The sequence below is a fragment of the Canis lupus genome, chromosome 29, assembly GCF_048164855.1.
Source record: "Canis lupus baileyi chromosome 29, mCanLup2.hap1, whole genome shotgun sequence".
Lineage (NCBI taxonomy): Eukaryota > Metazoa > Chordata > Mammalia > Carnivora > Canidae > Canis > Canis lupus.
The window spans coordinates 34,513,718-34,525,632 of NC_132866.1; the positions used below are offsets into that span (position 1 = coordinate 34,513,718).

The window sequence follows — 11,915 nt, forward strand, 5'->3', positions numbered from 1 at the left end:
GCCTGCTTCTTCCTCTGCCTGTATCTCTGCCTCTCTTGTTCTCTGTGTCTCTCATGAATAAATAAAATCTTAAAAAAAAAGGGCGGGGGGGAGCAAACTAAATCCAAAGGTAGAAAGATAGGAAATAATAAAAGGTAGAAGGAAGGAAATAATAAAGATTAGAGAGGAGATAAATGAAAATAGAAAAAAATCTAAAATTTGGTTATTGAAGAAGATCGACAAAATTTGTGAGCATAGAGTTGTTCATAACATTCCTCTATTATCCTTTTAATGTCTGTGACGTTGGTAGTAATAACTTTTTTATTTCTGCCAGTTATTTGTGTCCTCTCTTTTTCCTGGAAAAGAATCAGTAGCTTGGCTAGCGGTTGGTTTATTGATTTTACTGATCATGTCAAAAAACCAGCTTTTGGTTTCTTTGATTTTCGTTATTAATCTCCTCTCTTCAATTGCATTGAAGAAACAGAGAAATCTCCACTCTGATTTTTAGAACTTTCTTTTCTTCCATTTACTTTGGATTTAATTTGCTCTTCTTCTCTAGTTTATGAAGATGGGACTTAGATGATAGATTTTATTTTTATTTTTTTTAAGATTTATTTATTTATTTATTCGTGAGAGACACGAAGAGAGATAGAGGCAGAGACACAGGCAGACGGAGAAGCAGGCTCCATGCAGGGAGCCCGACGTGGGACTCGATCCCGGATCTCCAGGATCACGCCCTGGGCCAAAGGCAGACGCTCAACCACTGAGCCACCCAGGGATCCCCGATGATAGATTTTAGATCTTTCTTTTTCTCTAATATATGCATTCAATGCTATAAATGTCCTTCCAAGCACTGCTTTTGCTGCATCCCACAGACTTTGATAAGTTGTGTTTTCATTTTCATTTAGCTCAAAACATTTTAAAATTTCTTTTGAGACCTCTTCTTTGACCCATGTGTTATTTAGAAGTATGTTGCTTAATCTTCCACTGTTTGGGGGTTTTCTGTTATTAGTTTCTGGTTTAATTCCATTGTGTTCTGAAACCATACTTTGATTTCTATTCTACATTTGTTTAACATGTATTTTATGCCCAAGAATGTGGTCCATCTTGGTGAATATTCCACATGAGCTTGAAGAAAATGTGTATTCTGCACTGGTTGGATGAAGTATCCTATAAACGTCAACAGATCTCATTGATTGTGCTGGTCAGTTCAACTATATCCTTACCGCTTTCTTCCCTGCTGGATCTGGCCATTTTTAATAGAGAGGTGTAGAGTCATTGGTTTATTTTTCCTTGCAGTTCTACCAAATCTTGGCTCATGTATTTTGGTGCTCTGTTGTTAGGTTCACCCACATTAAAGATTGTTACGTCTTCTTAGTGAATTGACTCATTTTTCATTATGCAATGCCCCTCTTTATCCCTGATCATTTTCCTTGCCCTGGCTCAATCCAGGAAGCCCTGCCCTGGGCCACTGCAGACTCTGGCCTCGGAAGGCTCTCTGTCCCCTTGTGAAGGAATGGATTTTCCTTTGTCTGAAGTTGTTTTAGATGACCTGCTGTCATCGACAGAGGAACAGCCAGGAGCCAGTCATGAAACGCCAAATATCAGTGTCACAACTCTGAGCCTTATCCGCATCCACACCCACTCCCGCCGTGGTCTCTCGCCTTGGCTTACACTCTTCACGTTCTGCAACGATCGGTTGCAGTTTTGTAGAGTCTAAGGTCTTTTCATCCTCAGTGAGCAACTTGCAAATCAATTTTTCGTTGTGCAAAGTCTCTCTTTCCTGGTTCTTCAACGCCTCTTACAGCTCCGCCAAACTTGGCTGTCCTGTGTTCCCAGCACCCCCCCCCCCGCCCCGCCCCGGCCGCGAGGACTACCGCATCTGGGCGTTGCGCGGGCGGTGGGGACCTGGCCTCGCGCCCATCACGGCGGTTAAGGTCATTGGTACGTTATGAAACCGCCTTTAGAAAGCCAGACAGCCTGTGGATTTCCATCAGCAACCATGCAATTACTGCAGAAGGACTGGATCTTATTCTGGGTACCTACTTTGCAATCTAATATTGGGGGAAAGACGTTGAATTATTTTAATGTATTCTTTATCAAAATAATGAGACTAATTCTGCAAATCTGATTTGTGGGTGGCAACTGGATGTGATTTACAGAGGCACTGAGGTCTTAAGGTGTGGGTACGTGGGCTTACATTTCTGAGTCAGATGGTTTGAATTCTGGTCGGACATTTATTACCTGTGCTGTCTTTTTTTTTTAAAGATTTTTTATTTATTTATTCATAGAGACAGAAAGAGAGAGAGAGGCAGAGACACAGGCAGAGGGAGAAGCAGGCTCCATGCAGAGAGCCTGACGTGGGACTCGATCCCGGGTCTCCAGGATCAGGCCCTGGGCTGCAAGCGGCGCTAAACTGCTGTGCCACTGAGGCTGCCCACTTGTGCTGTCTTAATGCCAATTTCTAACTCTTGAAAGGATTGTTCAATTAGATCTTTGCAAAGGGCAGATGGATCTTGGTGAATAATAGTGATTATCAAGTTAATCAGATGGCCACCCCAATTTAGCTGCTGTTCCAGATGTCTTTTCATGGTTGAAGCAGATTGACACATTCTTTGGTGGCTGGTATATTTGAGTTGGAAATACTTCACCTCCTGAACATTTGCTTATATACATAAATAATACATGTCATTGTAAAGAATTCAAAACATAAATATAATCAGAAAGAAGGAAGGAAAGGTGGTCTGAGATAGTCTGAAAGCTGCACCCTAAATTACCCAGCAGGATTCAAGGGGGCCGGGGGTCCCACTGCCTGGTGTGCGGATGCTCACTTGTTCCCCTGTTTTTCAGCACAGCTTACTGCCTGCATGGAGAGCCTGGGTCCCTGAAGTCCACAGAGTTTTGCTCAATGAACAGCTCCAGAGAGTAAGCCTCCAGCCTTCTGCCAGTGGGGAGCAGGTATGGGCTTCTAACCACTCTGTAGTCACACTTCCAGGGACTCCCGACTTTTCACCCACGTGCTCCCCCACCCCCAGGGTCCCTGACCTCCAGTTCAGAGCTTGAGAAGCACCCCAGGCAGGAAGGAGCCTGCTCACAGGAGCTCTGTCGCTGGGGGCTTGGGCTCAGGCTCGCTCACTTTTGCAAAAAAGTCACCCCGCCTCCATCTGTAGACCTGCTCCCCACATGTTAATGCTCTTATCTCTGTGCCACTTCTCTGTGGCTTGACCTTTTCATCCAATCCCTTTACTATTCTCTCAGTGGAGCTAGAGGAGGGGGTGGAGGTAGATGTCCATGTTCATTTTTTGATGATTCGTGGGAAGTGTCTCAAAATTCTTACATTTTAATGCATTATTTAAGGTTAATCTAGTGTCCTAGAACCCTTACAGGGAAGTCACTATTTTGCCGTGTGTGTGTTTGTGTGTGTGTGTGTGTATGCATGCACACACGCGCGCGCCTGCATATTGAAGATCAGCATCAATGCTAGTTGAATCTTAATTTTTGCTATTAGCTAATCACAGATTCAATCTCCCTACTCCTTTCCCCTCATATATTATAGTTTTAAAATCTATTCTTTCACATATTGACATAAAATTTATGTCAAAGTTTGTTTCTTTCCAGGAACAAATAGAAGCTGCCTTGCCTGGAACTTAAAATGTTTTCAGAGTACAGTAGGATCTCTTCTTCTTCTTCTCCTTCTCCTTCTCCTTCTCCTTCTCCTTCTTCTTCTTCTTCTTCTTCTTAACATGCTTTTGTCCCACTTTAAGAAAATTAAACCTTAAAAACTAAGAAAAAATTATAAAGAAAATTTACCAAGGCTCTCACAGATGGTTACAAAAATAAATCTATAGTCATTTCCATTTATGGAAAAAACTTAAGTCCATTTATGTCTGTAGTCAGGATAGAATCAACCAATGTTAAGTGCTAATTTTACTCAGATATAGTTATTTATTCCAGAATCTCTTGGGTACAAGGAACAGAAACTTATTTCAAACTAGCTGGAATTGAAAAGGTAATTTGCTTGAATACCTGGGAATTCCAAGGGTTTACTCAGCTCTAGTAAGAGCTGGATCAAGGGGGGGTGTCAAATGATATTGTCAGGATTTGAGTCTTCTGTCACAAATATAGCTTTATAAAACTTTTATATGCTGCTGACAATAATATTATAACAAATACCCAAACAAGTGTTTTAATTTAAGGCAGTTCCCTTGGGAGAGAAATTTTTTTCTTTGGGTTTTTCTTCTGGTATTTTGATTAGAGGCACAGAAGGAAATCAGTCTGGTAATTTTATAATCATAGGACATTTGCTGGTCCCCATCTGATATACTTTTTTTTATGGACAATTGTGCGTGTGTTCTTCTAAGTCTGCTTAGCACCTGCACTCCCTTGTATGCTTGGTATTTCCCCGACCTTATAAGTCATAGTGGGATGCAGAGCTGGCCTCCCCCAATGGGAGATGACAATGATAAACGCTGGCTTCCCCAGAGCCCCTTGCAGCTATAGCATGGTCAGGTGACTAGCATTGACTTGGAGGCAGGAGCCAGTGACTCACAGAGGTAGGCACCTGGAGCCTCTACTTGCTTTGAGTTTCTAGGGCAGTCGTGGCAACAGGGCTGGGGTGGGACGGATGCGGGTGCAGTGCTAGAGAGGTGGGTGGTGCAAGCTGTAGAGACTGTAGCTTGCTGGTGGTGGTAGGGGTGTCCACCCTTGATGAGCTGTGCCATGTGGTAGTGGGCATTGACCCTGTGTCTCATAGAACCTGGCTCTCCGAGCCCATTGGCAATTTGGTGATCTACCCAATATCCTTATCATAAATTCCTTTCCTGTTGAGATCAATTGAGTTGGTTTCTGTTTACAAGTGAGACCTTGAGCTGAGGAGGGCCTTCTCTTCCTCGGTGTTATCTCTCCTTTAGCTCTATACTTACTAATTTGCATCTTAGACTCCTTCTTTTGGGCTCTGCTACTTGGATCTTCTTTTTTTTTTTTTTTTGATATTCTGATATTAGCTGGAAGAGGGAGTCCAGGAGAAGAGATAGAAGAGGACGGAAGGCCACACTGGGGCTGGGAGGCAGAGAGAGCCCTGCCTGAGGCCCCTTGGAAATCAAGCCCTGATCGCTAATTCAGCAGGTACAAGCTGCCAGACACAGGGACACACTCCTCTTCACCTTTGCTCCCATGACCCCGGTCCAGTCCACCATCACCACTCACCTGGATTATGGCAATATTCCCTGGTATTCCCCTACTTCTGCCCTGGTCCCCTAAACACTTTACTAAACACAGGGATCCTGTTAAAATATTAGTCAGTTTATGTCAGTTCTCTGAAAACTCCAATGTCTCCCATTCCTCGGAGATTAAAAATCTTATAGAGGCCTACAGGCTCACTCCCCCCACCCAAACATTCATTTTACTCTGTGTTTGATCCTGAGGAGAAGCTAAGTGCTGGAGGGAGGCTGGTGGGCTGGGGCCCTGGCTGGGGCACCTCCCCCCCCCCCTTTAGGAGCCAAGCCCTGCCCTCTGGAGCCCTTGGAGCATCTGGACAGTTCCACAGGGCAGGAATAGGCACTGGAGGGAAGAGGAGCCCTAGAGCCGAGTCTTATTTGTCAAGAACAGAGCAGAGAACTAAGTTGAGGGATGCAGGGGCCACCGCCAGCCAGCGCCCACATCTCCCTCGGACACCAGCAGCGAGGCTAGCAGACGGGAAGCCACTTGCCCTGCTTGTCCCTCAGCCCAAGGAGGGGCCACATTGTCCGGAAGGGGCAGTGAGGGGGGCAGAGTGATGAGGTAGCAGGGTGGGCTGAGACAAGGTCATTGTGTGGGAACGAGAGGGTGTCCAGATCAGCGCAAACCAAGGGGAAGAGGGTGACGATGGGCAGTGGGTGCTCTCAAAAGTCTCCGAGGGCGGAGAATGCTCAGTGCCCCTGTCACTAGGGAGACAAATAGCCCAGGGGGCCCCAGGGGAGCCCTGCGGTCCCCCCCACATTCCAAGCCCTGGAGGGCGGTGGGGCAGGTGAAGGCACCCCTTTGGCAGCACCCTGGGGAGAAGCGCCCGCTCTGGGGAGGGAGGGCGGGCAGGGGTGGGGTGGCAGGTGCCCACCTGCGGGGGTGGGGGGCTGAGGTCGGGCAGGCCGGGCCGCTGGGAGGGAAGGAGGGAGGTCGGGGAGGGGTGGCGGCCCGGGAGGCCCTGGGAGGGTTGGGGCCCGCCCCGCCCCGCCCCGCCGCGGAGCCCTCGCTCTGCCCCGGGACGCTCCCGCGCGGCGGGGAGGGGGCGACGGGGCGGCCCGGCCGGTCCCGGCCTCGGGCGCTCGCCAGCGCCGTGTCTGTCCCCCTCCAGGGCCGGGCCGTCCCCGCGGGGCGCAGAGACGACGCGGCCGGCCCCGGCGCCCGGGCCCCCGTCACCCCCGCGCCTCCGCCCTCCACCCGCAGCGCGGCCGCCCGGGCTCCGGGCTCCCGCCTCCGCCTTTGCCTTCGGGCCCGTCCGGCTCCTCCCGGCGGCGGCGCTCGAAGAGCCGAAGACCCGGCCTGGAGACCTGAGCTGCAACTTCCCGAAGACGCTCGCAGGGGCCCCTGGAAAGGCCGGTCCCCCCAGGGCGTGGCACCTGCCGGGCTGCGGGGGGGGGGGGGCGAGGGGCGCACAGCGACCTGCTGGGTGGGGGTGGCCGTGCTGGGCGGTGGCTCCTCGCGAGGACTCTGCAGGGGCGCAGCCTGGAGGGCCCGCCGGCCTTGGGTTCCCCGTCAGGGGAGGGGAGGGGCGCTGGGGGACAGCGGCAGAAGCAAAGGCCCTGGGGCCGGGGCCCTGGCTGGCTTAGGTTGTCTCTGCCGTTCTGCGTGGAGCCTGGCCCGGGCGGGGGGGGGGGGGCGGAATTCCGGCTCTGACTTGTGCTGGGGTTAGGTTGGTGACGGCAGCGGGGCCAGGGTGGTCTTCTCAGGCCGGGAGAGGGCTGGCAGGCACGTGGGCCGTGCTGCAGGCTCCTCCCGGGTTCCTGGGTTAGCGGCTGGGGCGGGCAGGGAGGCCGCTGAAACTGCTCAGCGGCAGGTGGCAGAGACCCGGTGCTGGCCGTGGGGATCGGGAGGGGGGCTGCTGCTGGGTAGACCCCCGGAGGCTCAGGCTTCGGGGCCTGCGGACCCTCGGGTCTCATAACCCAGTCCTAGATCTCTCCTATGTGTAACCCCGGGCACCCCGAATCCAGTCTGCTGAGGGTCCTTATAGTCACAGAGTGGCTCCACGCAGGCCTTCAGGCCCTCAGATTCGGGACCCACAGCAATCCGTGGAGCCTTCCCAGTATCCTCCACCTGCCTCTTCCTGGGATGGGAACGGACAATTTCTCAAGCGCGTTTCCACCTTCCACGGGCTAGAAGGGAATGTGGTGTATTCTGCTCGGTCCCCGCACCCCAGCTCCTTGAAGTTCTGGCCCTCGAAAGGCAGGAGAGTGTCGAGCAGTGTGTGTAGGATGACTCCGCCGGGTTCTCCCCTGGGAGAGCTGAGGGCAGCTTGGGGGCCCTGCCACAGAAGGTGCCCAGCTTGTTGGAAAAGGTGAATTTGTTGCTGAAGCCAGAGTTTGCAATCGTGATGTTCCTGTCAGCTTCCAAGAGCAGGTTTTCTGCCTTCAAGTCTCCGCACACAGCCGGCCTCCGGTGACAGTTTGCACAGCAGTCACCACCTGGTGGAACTTGCCTCTTCCCTTTCCTGCTGCCACGAGCCACTAGGTGCTCGAAGCGCCTCCGCCAGCGCCTGCTGAGCAAGGCCAGGAGTGTCCTCAGCGTCGGGCCCCCCTGGTATTTCGCTGTGTTGGGGGGAGCCTCTCCTCCACCATTCCTGCTTGGCGGGGGAGTCTCTGCAAGGTGGAGACCCGCTGCATCTCATCGGTGATCCTCACCGCCCGCCGTCGCTTTCCCAGTCAGGCGCTGGGCCAAGCTCCCCACAGCTGACTTCTGCTTGCCAGTGGCCTGCGGGGGACGGTGGCACCACGAGCCTCTCCTCAGCAGAAGGCGGCTGGCAGGCCCGGCAGCCTGTGGGCCTTACTGCTGTGCGTGGGGTCAAGGTGTCCCAAGGTCGGCTCACATTTGGGAAAAGCTGGTGAGAGCCTTGGTCCAAATCGCCTCCAAAGAAAATCAGCTCAAATTTCACCTGAGGAACTGACCTTTGTAATGGAATCGAAACGCAACGCTAGACAAGAATAAGGAAAGCAAATATCAACAAACTAAAATATAATTGAGTAAACAATAAAAGTGATAAAAGTAAAAATAAATTAGGAAAAAAAGGATAGAAGGGGGAAAAAAGACCCCAACAACCAAAACAGCCCAAAATGCCAGGGAGGAAACAAGCTAACTTTGGTCAAAGTCCTTCAGGTCAATGAAAAGCAGCTTCCAGAGCTAGAAGACTGCTAACCCGGGTGCAATTAGGGGTTTATTTGGTTGTGGAAATTCCAAAAACAATAGCTCCATATGAGGTCATAGGAAGAAACAGACCTATCAACAAGGTTGAGTGGGGATTATCCACAGTGGTCTTATCACTTTCTGGTCCCAAGTGAGACACTTTACTCTTTTAAAATTGTTGGGGACCCCAAAGAGCCTTTTGTTTATATGGGTTATGGCTATCGATATTTATCTTACTAGAAATTAAAACCTGCAGGGTGCTTCAGTGCCTTTTTATTTCTAGATTGAAAAAACTGTACTAATTTTGGCTTTTAAAGAATGTGTAGTGTCTACATTTAAACTATTCAATCCTTGTTTTCTTTAAATGATCTCAAAATAATGCCACAACTTAACTGGCATCAGGATCCTGTGTAGGAACGTTCTGTTGGATAAGACACAATGAGGCCCCTTATCACATCCTTAATGCTGGGGGCAGGGGGGTGGCATGTTTTCGTTTCTTGTTTACAGTTTTGCCCTGTTTCTTTGGCGTAGATCCTCGGCCAGGAGCCAGAGAGCCCTCCTGCCGGTGCAGCGCCTTGAACCCTAGAGGCTGCCGCCGCGACCGCGACCGCGAAGGCGCGTCTTCCCTGTTTCTCGGGCCGATCCCCGAGCTCGGTGGGCGCGGGAGGTGGCACAGGGGTGTCCGGTCGGTGGACCTGTCCTCGCTTACCCGGCGGGAGGGAAGCGAGAGCCCCTGCAGGCTTCCTGAAAAACGCCTTATCGAAGCGGCAGCCACGGAAAAGCCGCGCAGCCCCGCGTGGGCCCGCCGGCCGCCCACACCCGCGCCCGCCGCCCCGGCCTCCCCTCCCCGCGGCAGCAGGGCGCCCCGGCTCGCGCCCCGCCGCCCCTCCCGCCCCTCCCGCGCGCTCCCCGCCCCGGGGCGCCCCCGGCCGTCTGCCGGCAGCTTGGGCGCTGGGCTCGTTCCCGACGGCTCCGTGATCGCTCCCTGTTTCTGTGCGGGTCGCGCGGGGCCGGCCCGTCGCTCCGCCACGTGGCTGTTCCGGGGCCTCCGGGCCGGTCCCGGTCGCGCGTGTCAAGAGCACTCGTGGCAGTCCGCGGTGAGCTCCCCCGGTGTTGTGCTGCCTGTACCCCCAGAAGGGAGCCGACCGGCTGCCCCGACGGCCGCGCGGGCTTGGTCGCGGCGCACGCTGCAGCCTGGAGCAACCCCCACACCCACCGAGGCTGATTCCCAGGGGTGCCAGCCGCTTCCTCCCCACCCCTCTGAGGCGGTGCAGCGGTGTCCCGTCGTGGTTTTAATTTGCATTTCCCTGATGATTAATGAGGCGGGGCACCGTTTCATATGCTCACCGGCCTTTCCCTTTTCTGTGAAGTGCTCATTCAAGTCTTCTGCCCCTTTTTCTATTGGGTTACCTGCATTTTTCTAATGGGTTTATAGGTATTCTTTATATCTTTTGGGTATGGGTTCTTTGTTGGATATGGCCTTGTATGAAGTTCCTTTCTTCCAGTTCCAGGATGAGTGCATCCCTGTTGTTCTGATGCCAGTCTCCTGCTATTTTACCCATTGATCATCCCTTTCATGCCATTGACTTCTTATTCCTTGAACGTACCCTGCTAGGCACACTCCCACCTCAGGGCTGTACACAAGCTTCCATTTCTGCCTGGAATGTTCTTTCTCAGAGATCCTTATGGATCTCTTCCCAATCTCCTTCAGGTCTTTGCTCCATTGTCCCTTTCTTGCTGAAGTCTTCTCTGATTTATGTGTTTGGTCTCACAACAGCTTTCGTACATTGTATCTGCCACCCTTATCCATCACTTAAAAAAGAAACTCTCTACCAACAAAATTTTCAAACATACACAAAATTAGACTAGCATAAAGGCCTTTCCACATGTATCTATTATTCAGCATCAATAATTAGCATCATTTTTTGCAATCTTATTTTGTCTATAAATACTTCAATCTGCATCTTTAATAGATAAGTACTTTTTTGGGGAATAGTCACCACACCATTATCAAATCTAACAAAATCAATAGCATCATACAATCTTAGCACATGTTCAAATTTCCTACTTGTCTCAGAAATGTCTTGTTCTAGTTGATATTTTTTTTAGTTGATATGTTTGAATTAAGGTCCAAAGTGTGTACATCACTTTAAAATGTTTCCATGGCAACATCACCATCCAAAACTATACATTTTACATATTTGTGTGCTTATTGTCTCTGTCTCTCTCAATTGAACATCAGCTTCAAGAGAGTAGGATTTTTATTTTGTTCTTTGCTAGTCTTCAGCACCTAGTAGGCTTGAAAAAATGTTTGTAGAATGAATGAACAAACAAAGTTGGCAACATGGACCTAATAACCCCAAGAGAATGCTTGACAACTTGGTCAAATCTGCTACTTTCCAGCTCTAAAACTTTGGACAATTTCATGAGCTTCAATTTTCTTATCTGTAAAATGAGTCTAATACCAACTTTGTGGAATTATTATGGCAATTAGACAAAGTATGTGTACAGGGTCTGGTACCCAGTGTGCTGCTCAGTAAAGCTGTTAACTGCAACTGCTTTTATAAGGCATAAGAAGATAAAGGGTGTGTATAAGGAATTTGGCCTTGGCCAAAGAGGTCTGGCTTTTGCTCCTAGTTCCTAGGAGGTAACCTTTAAACCCTGGTTTAAAGTTTTCTGAGGGTTATTCATGGTAGGCCCCTAAGCCCACCCCTGGTAGTTTATGCTGAGGTGACTCATGGTAGGCTGCTTGGGCCAGGTAATAGGAACCTGACCTCCAGGGAGTGGAGTGGGGCTAGAGACTAAGCTCCAATTTCATGGGCAATTGGTCACTCATACTTATGTAAAAAGCCCCCAATAAAAAATCTAGACACTGAAGCTTGGGTGAGCTTCCCTGGTTGACCAGACTCTGTGCATATTGACACACATCGATACCAATACTAGCAAGGTAATGCATTCTGAGGACAGTGGAAGCTTCACATTTGGAACCCTCTTAGACTCTACCCTCTCTGTCTCTTCTTTTGAATAATTTCGATCTGTAAAACTTCTCTGAAATAAACTATGAGTATAACAGCTTTCAGTGAGTTCTGTGATCCCTTCAAGCAGATTGTCCAACTTGTGGGTGGTTTGGGAAACCTGTACCTGCAGCTGGTGTCAGGGGAAACAGGATACCTAGTCCAGGCCCGCTAACAAACAGGTCGTGTGAGCTAGGATGGGACATTTGGCATCAATGGCCTCAGTTCTCTCATCTGTTAAATGAGGAGGGTAAACCAACTAATCTCTTGGTTCCTCCTAGCTTTGTTTCTTCTCCTTGAGTATATGTCTCTGCCTCTCACGCACAAACATGCAGATGTGTGCAGAAACCAGTCAAGTGAGCCACCACAACCCCTTCACTGTTAGGTGAACATAACAAAAGACCATCTTCCTGGAGTATTGAGCTGACTTGATGAATTAATGAATCGCCTCTTCATTGCTCTTGGAGTCCGTTTTGTTCCCTTCCTGGGTTGACAAATGTCTGCAGATTCTGGGACTGCCTGGCCATTGTAACTTTCTTCAAGTGCCTTTAG

General features: G+C 50.2%; 1 long non-coding RNA gene across 2 annotated transcripts; it reads left to right on the plus strand.

Annotated features, from left to right (window-relative positions):
* Positions 1-1,860: 1,860 nt before the first annotated feature.
* On the plus strand, positions 1,861-5,437 carry LOC140621141 (uncharacterized). 2 transcript variants are annotated; one of them, XR_012020873.1, is made up of 4 exons: positions 1,861-2,017; positions 2,830-2,937; positions 3,934-3,988; positions 4,983-5,437. It is a non-coding gene; the product is annotated as an uncharacterized lncRNA (long non-coding RNA). The 2 variants fall into 2 exon arrangements; XR_012020874.1 differs by lacking the exon at positions 3,934-3,988 and having other exon boundaries at positions 4,983-5,429.
* The last annotated feature ends 6,478 nt before the right edge of the window (positions 5,438-11,915 follow it).